Here is a 13,766-nt window from a genome sequence, read left to right on the forward strand (position 1 = left end):
TCTTACACAGTTACTCGCTTTTTGGTGCAAGCTGCGAATGCTGTTCCACAATGTTACGATAAGATTAATAGAAAAGCATTGTTCGCGCACAAGCTCGCCCGTACAAGCGAATACTTTCTATGTAAAAGCCATCGCTTATTTCATTGTCCATTTCTCCCTTCTTTGTGAGGCGAAAATTGCACGGACACCAGAGTCGCAGTGCATGCAGCCCGCATTGAAACAACGCATGTATCATTGCTGTGTCGGTCGTTTGGCCGAAGTAGTCCATATATGGCCATGACCTGTTTCCCTTTTCTCCTCGCCTTCGAGGAAGGGCTTCTCTTACCGTAGTTCCAAATATATCCAACCGATATATGTCTTTGCCGTGCAGACGTCCAGCGGCGGCGTCGGTGGTATAGTGGTTAGCATAGCTGCCTTCCAAGCAGTTGACCCGGGTTCGATTCCCGGCCGACGCAGTGTTTTTTAGGCCTTAATTTTTTACGTTTTATTCTTCTCGTGGAGGTTAGGCAGCATCGCTAAGTAGCGATCATCAGGCTTATACTTGGGTCGTGTAGTTAGCACGTTCCCGTTGTTTCAGGTCTGGTGGGATTGTACTTAAATATTCAGCGGTGAAAAATTAATGAAGTTCTCAGGATGGACGCGTTCAAACCACGATCTCATTACGAAGCACGCCGTTATCGAGGACTACGGAATATATTTCACAATGGCTGAAGGAACGCTTTCCATCCGTCAATTATCCAGTCTTCACACACTGCACACTATCTCGCTCTCAAGCTATAAACTAACGGAGTTACCCTTCTGATATTTTTCTTTCCTGTTTTTTTTCTTGGAGACCGTTTTCCACGTGGTGTACGCTTAGCAAAGAATAAGGGGATTAGGGTTGTAGCTCCCAACCACAGCAAAAAATCAGGAGCGGGCAAAAGTCAAAGTGCAAAGAAAAGGATGGGATCTGCCGTGCACATGTGGTTTCTTAGGCATTGCGCTGCCAAGCTCTTGGGCACGGGATCGAATCCTGGCCGTGGTGGCCACATTTCAATGGGGGAGTAATGCAAAAACGCCCCTGCGTTGGGTGCACGTGACAGAAGCCCAGGTGGTCCAAACTAATCCGGAGTGCCTCATAACCATATACTGGTTTTGCTCGTAAAACCTGAGAAATCTTAAAACGACAGGACAAGCGCCCACATGCAACCACCTTGTTCGTGATTATAACTTTTTAGATCAACGTTATGTGTACGTGTTTTATCGTCAAATTAGGTAGATCTTTATCTCACATGTGGAGGTCATATTGTATAAATTATGGTGTCTTTTTAGCTACGTTGTTCTGTTTGGATAGTTACTTGAGATGGTTGCAACTGTCTTTTATTTATTTTGCGGCTGCATTAAAAGTTGATCTGAAAAAAAAATGCATTAGATGCACGTCAGTGCTCGTTCTGCCGTTTTGATTGTCCTTCGTGTTTTTGCCACACTGGGAATCTGCCCACTGATACCATGCCTAATCCCACCTGCATACCTACTGCATATAAAGCTACAAATGTAAAGCAGAAGGTCCATACCATGATGGCAATGAGTACTACAAAGCGATGAGGCAAATGCATGGTACGTCTCGCACAGCGCGAGTCTTCCCGTCTGTTTTCGAGACACTTCCTTTTGTATGCAAAAAAATCTGGGCCTTCTAACGCAGAGATAGAATTTGGATGCAGCAGTCATGCATGCATCTCTGGGCTACTCGAATATTGCTTTGAAGGGAGCAGGTTCATCCAAAGTTCCTATAAATTCAAGGTTACCGCGTGAAGACTCACCTGCAAGTTCGATCGCCCTAAACATGGTCCGTGTAATGAAATGCGGATGTCTGTAGTCAATTCTTCTGTACTTACAACAGTGATAGCGCCAAAACGCGATTTTTTATCTCTATCAGAGTAAGACATGCAGCAAATCTATATGTTAAAATTTGAAGCAAATTTCTTTTCACGCGTGATGTGATAACAGTGGGAGGTTCGTAAACCGCATGGATACGGCTGCTTTCATATCGTATGCCAATTACTGCTGCGCCATTTCCTCAGTACTCACAACGTAACATAACTAAAATTGCTCACGTTGCCCAAGTGCTCATGCGTCTGTCGAAATTGTATGTATGATTGCAAATAAGGCACAAGAGCGGAATTTGGTTTGGAGAAAACCTGCGACAGAATTTCATGCGAAGTGAAAGTGCTACGTGGACACGCATGCTGGAGACCTCAAAATAGGCAAGCTGTTATGAAAGGCACTGTTTAGTCGCCTGAAACTCGTTATTCATGCGTTGATGGGCTGGGTAGGACTACTGTCTGTTACGAGGATATCAGTGAAACGAATATAAATGGTGCATTACTGCAGGCGTAGTAGGGAAGCTATGGGGTCGTTTTGCATCCAGGGCAAGTTATCTTTTCGTCCACTCTATTTTCCTTTTGCCATATTCTATCCAAGTTTCAGTTAAACTTTACAATTCAGTCCGCTTGAGCTTTCTCGTTGTCCGTTGTCAGTTTCTTCGTAGGGCTAGCCAAAAAAAATCGACGCCCGTGAATGCTCTTATTCTTGTCGCTGCCAAATACCTCATGTAGGATGGACTAACATGTCGTCGACAAATAAAAAAAAATAAGAAACGAAAGCACAAAAAACGTATACGAAGTTTAAGTGAGATTCCATCCGTGGAAGGTCAAAAACCTGTTTCTCCCAATCGAAGTCGCAGTGGTCGAGCGCCGGGTACTCGTTTACCGCGTCCGCGTAGATCCCGTGGTTGATTATAACTGCAGTCAGCACGACCCGCGACAACCTTCTTGGCAAGCAAGACCCCTTCGGTGTGCAAAACGTTCACCGCAATGCGTCGTCGCGATTCTCCACCCCAAATAAAGCCCGCACTGTGACTGCACCCGCGTCGGTGCCACCGACGCCTCCGCCGCGTGAAGAAGGCGAGGTCGATGAGACGCATGCCGCTTACTGCCTAAGGCGATCACGTCCCAAACCGACCCGCATTTGACGCCGGGACTGGGCAGGCTGCCCGGAGCGTGCTGGCCACGCGACATCGGCTCGCGTTGGCGTAGTCGTCGATAGGCAGCGTGTGTATACTGCAGTGACAGTGCGTTGCACCGACTGGAGCGGATGCCAGGACGCTATACTGGGACGACAGTGTCGCGATTATGTGATTATGTGATGCGCAAACACTCCGAGGGAGGAGAGCACTTACACGCGGTGGGAACATATTGACATTGCTGTAAAACAGGCACCCAAATGCGTACAACATAGGAACAACAAGGACAAAAATCGTTCCTACATGTGATTGGGTCTGGACGCCGCTCTCCTAGGAACACAAGTTATTACCACCTTGCTCAACTCTCGGTCGTTTCAGAGCAAAAGAGCTTGTCACTGGACAAGCTGATGCTCCTTATTTTATGGATAATTTTGAACGGAGCGATAAGCAGACACGACACCGAGAATACGTACGACACACACCAAGCGCCACTGTACGGAATGGAAAGAAGGCGTCGCAAGTTTCAATATTTTTGTGCAGTGGAGACTGTGTGGTGTCTATTATCGCCTCGTTGAAAAGAATGGATTGTTCAGATGAAGTGCGCTACTGCTTACCTATGATAGATACCCGGTTCTACAGGAGCTTTAGCAACAGATTGCTGGCACCTCTGGCGTCAGCAATTAGTTGGCATAACTGCTGACGGGGCTTGGCGTTCACGAAAGAAAGACGCCTGACGTGGTGAAGTTTTTTTTACAAGACCTACAGGGTACGTGCAGCGCAATTTAATAAGTGAAAAAATTATAACCGGAGTTTCATAATAAAGCATCCTAAATTGTACACTAGAAACACAGTAGAACCATATTAAATACTTAATTATCATCCAACGATCCGTTCTAGTCTGATGTTCCGTTTATGTCCCATTTCCCTATGACAATATGACCTACACTTTTAAGTAGCCTTCAGTTTTCTCATCGTTCATCTTTATGCAGTACATAGACTTACCTAACAGATACCTACAAAATGTTTAATAATGCATAACAATGTATATCCCTTAAAGATGGTCTCTTAAATTATTGAGAATGAATTCTAATACTTTCATCGCCAACCCGCACTGTAGCCCGAGGTCTTGTCAATCATTCAAATTGCAAAAGGTTATAACAGGAGAAATGACACAATACGTTTGACCGGACAGCATATTTTCCTACAGGACTAGCTGTCTGGCGGCGTGATCAGCACTGACATTCCATGCACTCATTGGATGAACTCCACAAATTAGTTCACTCAACTAATTTGCGGAGTAACTGCATTTAGCAAAGTGAATCTCTTCCTAAAGGAATGCTCACACTCTCCATTTAAGTGTAGCAAATTTGAATGTTCATGGCACAGTACGGAAACTGTTTTTTTACGAAACGTGCGTGCTTTCGACAAATCTCTTTTTGTTCCTGTTATATTCAAAAATAATATTTCTCTCGCCGCTTCCCAATATCAGTCATCCTAGAACTTGCGCACTATATGAAAGAATGCTTCGTAGTCGTATCACTTATACATTATAACCCACATTTCGCCAACGTTGCCTCATTTGCCATTGTACAAGATGATATTAGTGTATTCTGAACACTGTTTTTGTCTCTGGTAATCACCTTTATGCACAGATGTTCTTTTCTTTCTTCATTATTTCATTATAATGGGTTTAGGGGAAAACATTCTCTTCCTTTCACGTCGTGCCGAAATGTTTGTCGCTTACATACATGTTAATTTCATTAAGGTTTTTCATTACGTTTCAGCATGCTGGTAAACATGAATGCAGCTCTATGCGCGCAAGGCAAGGACCCAGAAGAGGCTAAAACGCATGAGCGCAGATTTAGCACAGTGTGGTATTTCGAAGAGAGTAACCAAATATATGGCAAATTCTGTGACAGATCACGTGTACGCCGCCCACAGAAAACTCCTACATTTAGGCAAGAAAGATAAGACCTTCCTGGAAAGGCTGATAAACGATTTTGACACAGAGATGTCACCGAACCTGTTAGTCAATTCCGCTTTGACCGTCAGTCGGGTTACCTGCTTGCGACTTTTACTGAAAATTGAGCCATCACTATATACCGATTTACACTTGCCCTTTATTGTGGCGTTTGCTTGTTTACACATGCAATTTCAACAGTGTGCATCCAAAAACCTCCTCTAGTTTCTATCGCATTGTAGCCATGTTCCCGAAGCCTTTCATTATTACATAGTCAGCTCCGACCAACGTAGTTGGATCCACAAGTGAAAGGCAGATTGTAAACGATTCCTTACGCACATTCAACGAACTTTCACTGATGTTTCCTTTTGAATGCAAGCTCTTTGGAGGCACATGCACTGGCCAATCTGCAGAAGGATTGCAGTTTATCGGAAGCGGAAAAGTGCAATTTTACATTGGCCCGCTGATCAATGTAATTGCTTTCGCTCCCAATTTTGATTTAAAGAATTTTTGTGTGTGTGTGTGTGGCCTACCATCTCAAACTGATACAGACCGTCAAGGGTAAAAAAAAAACGGCCTTTTCATGGCCCATGTCATCAACGGCGATCTGCCAGTACCCACACCGAAGGTCGATTGAGCAAAATTACCTGGCGTCGTGAAGGCAATTCAGGACGTCGTGTATGTGTTGGAGCAGGTGCGTGTTCTTTTTTTTTTTTGGGGGGGGGGGGGTGTTGTTAAGTTGCCGGTAGCCCATGAAATATCCCCAGCTTTCGTGTTTCTTTTAACAAGGACCGCAGAAGAACCCCAAGCGCAGCAGGACGGCTCGATTATATCTTTGGCGGGCATCTTGTCAACCTCTTTTTGAATGATGTGGCCCGGTAAGGGCTTCGGTGGATCGGATGGGCATCAGCAGTGTATATGCGGTGCTTGACAGCGCAGGTTTGACACTGAGAATGGTCAGAAATGTCAAAGCCGCCCCGCAAGAAGAGTGGAGATGAAGGCGATTGTCAGTTTCATCGGGAAGAAGGTCTGAAGCGATCATTTTGTTCAAATCGTCAGGATACACATCTCTGAAAGAAGACGGGATATCGGCGGCGCGCACGCGAGCAACATTAGATGGAGACAAGGCCGAGTCAACTTAGTCGTAGGAAGGCGTCAACTTAGCGAAATAAGTGCCATGTGTGAGCACTTGTGAGTACAGGCTGAAATTCACCACAGAAGGAAAGTGAACTTGTCCCGCAGAATTATTACATTATGTGGAAAACCAACACTGTGGGTCAATGGAACGGCAGTGATAAGTGCGAGCGCATAGCTACAGTCGGGTACTCTTGGAGAGGGCGTAACAGCAACAAAAGTCACGGCTGGCGGCGGCAAACGGACATACTCAACAGGACAGACGCGACTCTTGATTAGTCTCGGTTGACCAGTTACGCTTTGTACTTAAAGCTGGACAGTGCCAGCGCAAGAGTCGATAAGGGCCGAGTTGGCGGATAAGAAGTCAAGACGGAGGATGACATCATTGGAACAGCAGATGAGCACGGTGAAGAAAACCGAAGTTTTACGGCCGGCAACACTGACACGTGCAGTACAGAGGTCAGCCACGTGAGAGGTAGCACCATCGGTCACAAGTACAATATGTGACGCGGCAGCAGTCATGACTTTCTTCAACTGCTGACGGAGGTGCTATCTAATAAGAGAAATATTGGCACCGGAGTCGATCAAAGCTCTAAGCTCAAACAGGTAGGCCATCCACTTCAACGTCAATCAGGTTCTGATTGGTAGGGAGCGTCAACAGAGGAATTTGAGGACAGGTCGTAATAGCAACTTCACCTCTAGAGCAGCAGCCATGAGTTTCCTGAAGGAAAATCCCGGGAGTTGGACGGGGAACGGCATGGTAGAGATACACGAAAATGTTAGCGTGGTGGTGAGGGCGAGCTGCTGTACAGGGCAGCGCTTGTATTGCTCTCGGCAGATGTTTCTGGTTCAGCTTGCGGTTGCACCTGGTGGTGATTTCGGGGCGGATAGCGGAAGCCGGACAAGCTTGTGCGGGAAGGCGAGGGCCAAGGACTTCGGCAATACCGTGAAATGTGCGCAACACGTCCACATCGTAAGCAAATTGGCCTGTAGTCAGGCGTCCTCCATACATTCGTATCGCGATAATTGTGAGTATGACAAAAGCGTACCGAAGACGGTTGAAAGTGGCCGAAGGGTAATTGTCAGGGCGGTTCACGGAGCAGATGGTTTCAATACCCACGTTTGCCAGTTCTTGACGAATAACGGATTGTATAAGTCGTATGGTCGGTTGGAGATCACTCAGCTCCTCGCGCAATAAATGTGCAGGTGATGCGGCTTCGATTTCGCGTCCAACGATTCCGGCGATAGTCTCCAACGTCGAAGGCTCAATCGCCATACGAACATCCTCACACGTTAATGTCGCTGCGGTGTTCGGAAGGCGAGCGAAATGGTGGGCGATAAGTCGACATTGAGCATCTTCGATTTGTCGACATTCAGTAATAATCTCGTTGACTGTTAAATAGTTTTAAAACACGATCAGGTCGAACGCATCGTCCGCGATCCCTTTCAGTACGTGCGCGACCTTATCCGCTTGTGTCATCTTGGCGTTAACAGTTCAGCAATGGGCCAGCGAGTCCTCAATGAACGTCAGGTGCGACACGGTAGATGTCTGCGCCTGCGAGGCAAGTTCTACCTTCGCGGAATGCTGGCAGCCTGCAGGTTCGCCAAACAACTCGCGGAGTTTTGTTTTACAAACGCTTCAGCTTGTGAGCTCCTCTTCGTTGTTATCGAACCAGGCCTTGGCAGTTCCCTTTACATAAAATATGCTGTTGGCCAACATCAAGATTGGGGGCCACCTGTAATGTGAGCTTGCGCACTCATAGAGTCGAATCCAGTCATCGACGTCGTCGCCATCAGTGCCGGAAAAGGTCCCAGGGTCACAAGCTGGAACCAGGAGGACAGCTGGCATGGCGGCCGCCGATGAGACAATTTCCCCGCCGGCCTAGACATGTCTGGAGTGGCGACCTCGCGGCCGCTGGAGAGCTCCGCCTTGCAGTAGATCCCCAGCACCTCCACTAGGATGTTAGTGGAGGCAGACACAACCGGAAAATGTATTTGAAATATACTTACAATGACATCAAAAGCACAACCATATGGTCGAGAGCATACGCCAGATCAAAAGCGTCTCCTTCATCGATGATCCTCATGAGCAATAGTACCGTGACAATATGTAAAACATGAAGGTGTTGTAGGGTGAAATTGAATAGCCGCTGCCTCCAATGCTTCATGTACCATGGTCAACGAAGGAACACCCATCGTTCTACCTAAATCGCAGCCTTAATGCAAAGGTCTTGGAACCTAAACTATTCCCCAGCATTTTCCTATCACCTGCTAGAACCAACAGTGCAATCATTTGGACAGCTCAAATTAGGCACGGTTAGGCCTATGCGATCGTCTGCAAGATGCATTCAGTTAGCGAGGTTCACTGGCAATGTGACCAAGAACGTGAAAAACATAATGAAGTACGCTTTGAGGAACTATGCTGTACATTCATTCGGTGCTTTCGCATATACCAAGATTTGTTATCGCGAAAACATGTTCCGCCATTCGCATTACTCGGGAAGCAACTTAGACGCTGAATATTACGTCTTACTCCATTAGAACTCGCAAATCGCAATAGTGCAAAATCATGCAAAGCTAGCTAGCGCCATTTCTGCTCGTGATTCATCTTGAGCGACAATGTTATGGTATATCTGCAATCGGAGCGACGTAGGCCACTGTAGGAAGCAAAATGAAAGCGCACTAATTCAGAAAAAGCGCTTTGCCCTCGAAGAAAAGCAGTAGATCACGTAAGTTCTCTTACCAGGAAAATAGTAGTCATAATGAAGGCAAAAAAATGTCCTACGGTTATGAGACTCCCTAATGCGAAATTTGATCGCAGCTCTATACGTGTTTTCATTTCGCGATATAATGACTGACGAGGATAACCTGTAGTGTGCAGCACGTTGCAAATGGAGCCAAGTAAACTGTAATGCCTGGCTAATCTGGAGATTGAGAGAGCCAGTTCGTGGGCGACGCGTGGGCATGGTTCACAACAGCTGCTGCTGACAGATCTCTTCGAAGACGCGTGCTACTCTGTCGCCATCTCATAGGCATCGTCACCGCACTTCGCTTCTATCGACGCATACGCGTGTCTATTCTATCAGCTTATACGCGCACCCTCAGAGCGTGTATATACTTCTGCCGTTTTTACTGTTGTCACGACGAACCTTGAACTCAGATTTCTCCAAGTGCTACTGGGTGGTTGCTCCTCGCCATCGCGCCTTGTCAGCGAGACGCACTGCTAGTAGGCTAAGCTACTAATAGGCTAATAGGTTGGCAAATACAAGGAGAAAGTGCGCCGCTTGAAGCGTCATCTCCTCTGGATTTGCCGCTAAGTCGCTGCTTGTTCTCACAATCGAAGACGCCGAAACCAGCTCGCAGTCGAAGACAGAGTGATACATAGTTCGCATTGACGTACCCTACTTCCAAACTGGCTCCTCGTCCTACGACTTCTGTAAACAGGAAGGAACGCATTCAAAATGCGGCCGCCACGATCAACACCCAGAGGTATGCCATAAATGCAAATGTCACTTCCGCCTCAAGCATGAGGTACTTACAGCCGCCGTAATCATTTTAGTATCGCACCCAGAAAGTAGCTGAGTAGACATCGCATCTCCTGACGAAAAAAAGGAAACAGGGATAAGCACAAAATATCCCTCAGCTTTCTCTTTGCAACCACTTCAAAAGTTCCGTGCTATCCTGATATAAAGAAATGAATGGAGATTCCTGCAGACAAACCACGCGGTGAAGTTTTCAAAAAAGCACTCTAATGGCTCTACAGAAAGCTGTGCGGCACCGTCACCACGAATTGATCTTTAGGATTTGCCTCCAACCCTTTCCGGCGCATAAGATGCGAATCTTACTGAGCTTCTGCAGGAGTGGCAGCCTTGAGATAGATACATGTTATGAACGTCCCTTTCTGAACGTGTCGGTGGTTTGCGCCACCAAACATATGGAATTTTTTGCCTAATGGCCTACCTAAGTTAAAAAACAAAAGAAAAAGAAAAGAAAAAGAAAACCACCATGCATTCCCATAACCAAAGCTACTGCACCCCTACTGTGAACCATTTTTTTTTTGTAAGCATCCGTTGTTTGTCGTTTCTCTACTTCTGTTCCACCAAACTGCCAATCGCCTTTTACTAATCTATATTGTGGACATGTTTACCTTGCCCCTGCTCTCATTGAACGCAAGGGTTTCAAAAAGGCCACTTATTCCTAAATCGGCCGCTGGGCAGATATCTTCACATTCTAATAAAACATGCTCCACGTTTCTCTAGCTTTACCGCAGCACGCACATGCTTCTTCTTTCTTATACATAGCTTTGTATATGCGTGTTCCAAGGCATCCTGTTCTCTCTTGGAAAAGTAATTTCATTTCATTTCATTTTATTTCCTTAAATATCCCAGGAGGGGGTATTACATAAGGGGTGGAATCAGCTAAACAAACATGAACAATGCCACATGCGTTTATATAGAAAACAGATTATTTAAATTTTCAACGAATGATGATGCACAGGTGATATGAACGATATATTGGGGAAGGCCGTTCCAATATTTAGCTGCACGTGGAAAGAAGGAAGCTGAAAACGAAACTGTTTGGGCACGTGCACAAAAAACTTGAAGGGTGTGGTTGGCCGGCATGATGTATGGTGCAGGATTGAGTGATGAGCAATAGAACTTGTTGTACAGTAATAGGGTGGCTATGCGACGGCAAACTGAGAGAGGCGATAAGGCATATTTGGTTTTCAGAGCTGAAATACTGATGTCATACGAATAAGAAGAATGGAGGAACCTTGCAGTCTGACTTTATAGTGCTTCTGGATCATTTATAATGTTGAACATAATACGGGTTCCATATGACGGATGCATATTCTAGTTTCGCTCGAACGAGTGATTTATAAGCAATCGATTTATCGTGATGTGGGCGCTTCCCTTTGAATTATCATAAATTGTTTCTTTCCTGTTTTTGTTTTTTCCTCTTAAGTAGTTACTGATGGCAGGTTTCTTTTCCACGTCGATCCCCCTGAAATTATCTCATCCTCTCTGATATTCCGCTTGATGTTCTTTGTTGCTGTGTTGGTCACCCTACAGGCCTCATACTTGTTGGTAAGCGTCCTAGTTCTTTTCCTCCACTGTGAATCAATGTTTTTCCAATAAAATAGCTCAACACTCTCCCACCCCATTTACTTTGTTCCATTATCCTCAGCCGTTCTTCATAATCAAATTTACTGTGAGCCTCCCTCACTTCAAAACTTGTCCAGCCCATATCACCCGCACAGCTTCATTTGTAGTCTTCCTGTGAGCGTCCAATGCCAGGCGTGCCACTTACGTTTGGTTTCCATCGAGTCCTCATTGTACCCCTGATTTCAAGTCAACCGCATTTGCAAATCTAAGTCCTGGAAATTACACCTTTCCAAATACGCCGGAGCACCTTGTACCTATTGTAGCGCTCTGTATTTCATTAATGCAGCATTTCACTTCCCCTTTATTGTTATTTTTTCCTGTGCCTCCATATATGAAATTGTCTTCGTTTACCCATATACAAAGGTATTTATATTCTTTTACGCGAGGTATTTCCTGGCCCTGTATTGTCGCTGTCTGCTCGCTGTTCTCATTGAATATGGGAAGCGCCATAAATTACGCCATCTCGTGGAAGAGTTTAGCTCTACACTGCTAACACCTTTACGTGTGGTCGGCAGACGTCAGCCAGCAAGACGACACAGCTGCAGGAGAAGAAACACGGCCCTGTGAAGCCGCTCAGCTACAGATTGCATCGAGGGGTATATTGGCTGGCCGGTAGGAATACATTGGTAACTGCACTGAACCGATGTATTTGGAAATCAGTCTTTCACGGAAACCATAAGCTCTTTAATTTGCTGCCATAGAAACGCTACTGCGGGATCTTAAAATCGTCCATATTTAGGAAAATCGACCGAGGTACTCCGCCTAAAAATAATGGGCCTCGTGCATTGTCTAGATGCGGACCTGTAGGGAAGCCAGTCGAAGATCTGACTTTTCATGAATAATCAGGCGAAGGTTTGGTCATAGTCCAAGGGTGCTTGCATCAGCTTCAATCAATATTAATCCTTCAAATGGTTCGTCGTTTTGTCACCTGTTTCAATGGGTGGATTTATTAGCTGTGACATCAAAAATTCAAGAGTCCAGAAAGACGCTTGCACTTAGCCTTAACAAATACAAGGGGCACTTGGTTACCCCTACGGGGATGAATGCGGAAGCAATGCGACCACCGAGCGATGTTTATACATTATGTCACGACGCAAGGTCCTGGGTGCGACTCCAAACAAACGTCAGGGGTTCGAGTGCCCTAATTAACTCTACCTTAATTCACTGTGCCTTCATTAACTTCGCCTTAACATCAAAGTTGTGGTTCGACTTCCACCAATCGTCGTGGGTTAGAGTGCCTAATTAACTCTATCCTAAATAACTTTACTATAATTAACACCAAAGGTCGTGGGTTAAGGTGCGTTAATATGCTATATATTTATTAAATGAGCCCTAATTAATTTCCCCTTAATTAGAACCAAAGGTTGCGGGTTCAAGGGCTTTACACAACTTCCTCTTAATTTACTGTGAATCAACGCGAAAGCCCGTGTATTCAACTCCCACTAAAATCGAGGGTTCGTAGCCTTAGTTAACATCAAAGGTCGTGGGTTCGACTCCTGCGAAAGTTCGAGGGTTCGTGGCCTTTTTTACCATCGTTTAGTCACGCCGCCAGCGCTGGATTTTCCTCCTGATGAGCTATTTAATTCTTTCGTATTTAAAGGCGCAAGGCTGAATATTCACTTTGTGTCGAAATCTTCCCGTTGCACGAAATGTTCAACATACGCCCACTTCACTGTTCTCATGCACAATATACCTGCGTCGCCATGCACACAAACAGTGCTAGACAAGTGCAGTCATCGCACGAACTTCCTCAAAAGCAACATCTAAGACGCTGGACACGGTACTGGTTGACAGCACTGCAAAACGATATCTGATTGGTGGTGTTCTGAACGTGTCAAACCAAGATTTCATTACGGAGCACGCCATAGTGGGAGTCTTCGGATTAAATTTTGACCGCTATGGTATGATTAACGAGGCCCGAATGCACGAGACACGAGCGCTTTTGCACACTTTCGTAAGCTTTAATGATACTCTTGCCAATAGAACAGTATCCCAGCTCACGTATTTTCCATATGATCTTAAGTGGAAACTGTCAAATTAATACGGAAACTTCGCCAACGATGGGGATAGAACTTCACGTCCGTAATGACCACATTAATCAACAATCCGGCTTCATTTGGTGTTATTGAAGGAACCAAAATCTTTTCACGAAGTACTTCAAAATATGTTTTCTTCTTTCTATTGCGAGCAGAAACGGCGTGTGGTCAGCTCAGTTCAGAGACAATAAGGACGCCGAATGGACCTTGGCTTTAAGAGCATAGTCTAGCAATTTTTCATTCTCCACTGACAAACTAAGGCCTCATTCACATGGGGCGAACTATCGGCGTCCCAATGACGAAAGTCATTCGGTATCACACGTGACACAGTGATCACCTATAGCGTCATGCCACAGCATCTGTATCTGACACGCGAAATTTGCAGTAAAACTGCTTCATCTACTACGGAAATAACCGCTTGTCGCAGGCGCAGCAGCGTTCCTGTTTCAGAATTCGTGTATGACTTGTGC

The 13,766-nt window shown here is 45.6% G+C and overlaps 1 non-coding gene across 1 annotated transcript; it reads left to right on the forward strand.

Moving 5' to 3' along the window:
• The first annotated feature begins 383 nt into the window (after nucleotides 1-383).
• TRNAG-UCC (transfer RNA glycine (anticodon UCC)) lies at nucleotides 384-455 on the forward strand. The gene has a single exon. It is a non-coding gene; the product is annotated as a tRNA-Gly (tRNA).
• The last annotated feature ends 13,311 nt before the right edge of the window (nucleotides 456-13,766 follow it).

The sequence above is a fragment of the Dermacentor variabilis genome, chromosome 11, assembly GCF_050947875.1.
Source record: "Dermacentor variabilis isolate Ectoservices chromosome 11, ASM5094787v1, whole genome shotgun sequence".
NCBI lineage: Eukaryota > Metazoa > Arthropoda > Arachnida > Ixodida > Ixodidae > Dermacentor > Dermacentor variabilis.